Source organism: Triticum dicoccoides, unplaced genomic scaffold, assembly GCF_002162155.2.
Source record: "Triticum dicoccoides isolate Atlit2015 ecotype Zavitan unplaced genomic scaffold, WEW_v2.0 scaffold37643, whole genome shotgun sequence".
Taxonomy (NCBI): domain Eukaryota; kingdom Viridiplantae; phylum Streptophyta; class Magnoliopsida; order Poales; family Poaceae; genus Triticum; species Triticum dicoccoides.
This window is the reverse complement of record NW_021267497.1, coordinates 1-1580: the sequence shown is the minus strand read 5'-3', so window position 1 is coordinate 1580 and position 1580 is coordinate 1. Positions and strand designations below refer to the sequence as shown.

At 43.3% G+C, this 1580-nt stretch overlaps 1 long non-coding RNA gene across 1 annotated transcript; it reads right to left on the bottom strand.

Moving 5' to 3' along the window:
• Positions 1–933: 933 nt before the first annotated feature.
• Positions 934–1580, bottom strand: LOC119346049. Its single transcript, XR_005167324.1, has 2 exons — positions 1463–1580; positions 934–1243 (listed from the first exon to the last, which is right to left on the bottom strand). It is a non-coding gene; the product is annotated as an uncharacterized LOC119346049 (long non-coding RNA).

The window sequence follows — 1580 nt, the reverse complement described above, 5'->3', positions numbered from 1 at the left end:
GAAGACGACCTAGGGACTGACCCCATGGGCGGTGGAATCTCTAGGGAGGACTTGCTCTCCCTCGCAAAGTCGAATAGCGACTAATTTTTTTGGTTAGATTTAGATTTTAGCTTATGTTTGAGTTCAAGTTTTAGTATCGCTTTGAACTATGTTTCGACGGATGATAATGTAAATTATGTGTCGAATTTTGGTTTAGAAGTTTGTTTAGATCGAATCTATGTTCATCTTAACCAAATTTGATTTTACTCCGCTAAATTTAGGGGATCAGCTAGAACCGACCAAAACTTAGTGGACTAAATTTACTCCATTAAGGTTTACCCGGCCAAATACTCCTGTATCTTTTATGGGCTCGGCTAGAGTTGCTTTAAGAGATCAGAGAAATGGGTGTGTGCAGCACGGGAGTGGATGAAGATGATGTCGCCAAGGCCGGCCGAGGGCTGATTTGGGAATATTAATGTGAGCTTGGGAAAGACAAGAACCGGACGCCTCATGAGAGGTAGGATAGATGAGAAACCCACCATGACAGGGTAGACGAACTCACCGGCGCCGGATATTGGCCAAGGGCGGCCTCCCTGGTCATCCATAGCCATAGGAATCTTTTTAAGTGAGAGATCGATGGACTTATTTCATTTTATTTTGCATGGGACATCGATGGGCTTGAAGAGAGGAGACTTGCGACTTTGCGAGGAGTTAGTACTATGGTCCAGTATAGCCCATCTGCAGATGTATTCACCTCTGTATTCTAAAACGTATATGTGACACAGATTTAACCGACACAGATCCCAAGCTAAGCTGTACCACTCAGATTTCCGGAGCATCTGCGCTTGCGAGTCATTTCATCGCTCTCCCAACAATTCCTAGTAAAGGTTCAAATGTGATTTGCCAAACCAAAATACTCAGCAACAACTGCTGCAGTATATTACTTGCATTGCATAACTGGTTTCCGCACATAGGCATTATTTTCAGGGGACAATCTTGTACATATAACCATTGTCTAGGCCGGAAAATTAAGGAGCAGATAAAGGAGGAGGAGGGGAGGTTGTCATGGCAACTAGCACGTCTTGTAAAGACGAGGATTTGTTGCAATTGCTCTTGCAGTCATCCATAGTGGGGTAGTAGACGTCAGTTACCAAACAATGGAAGCAAAGACCATCGTGGTATGTACAACCGTCAGGAGATATTTCAACGCATAGCCCGTCTGGTAGATCGATCTTCTTGCTGTCGGTGTCAGCCATGATTTGGCCTGTATATTATGGAGTAATAACAAACGAACAACCATCGTTATGCAATTATTTTAGAGTAGTGTGTATGTATATATATGCATATAAACGATGGAACCAGTTACAAAGCAAAATAGAAAGGCCTTTGATAGCTATACTAGGTACATACTTCCAGCCAGGACAAGTGAAGAAAAATTAAGCATTGTGAAGATACATAAATATTGGTGTGCTAGCTGCCTTACATTGAGCAACAGTAGCAGAGCATACGAGATGTAGACACACTAGGGCTCCTAGTGCAAGGATGCGAATCGTGTACTTGTCCATGGCCAACCAGATACAACACTAGCTACGCAGGCACTC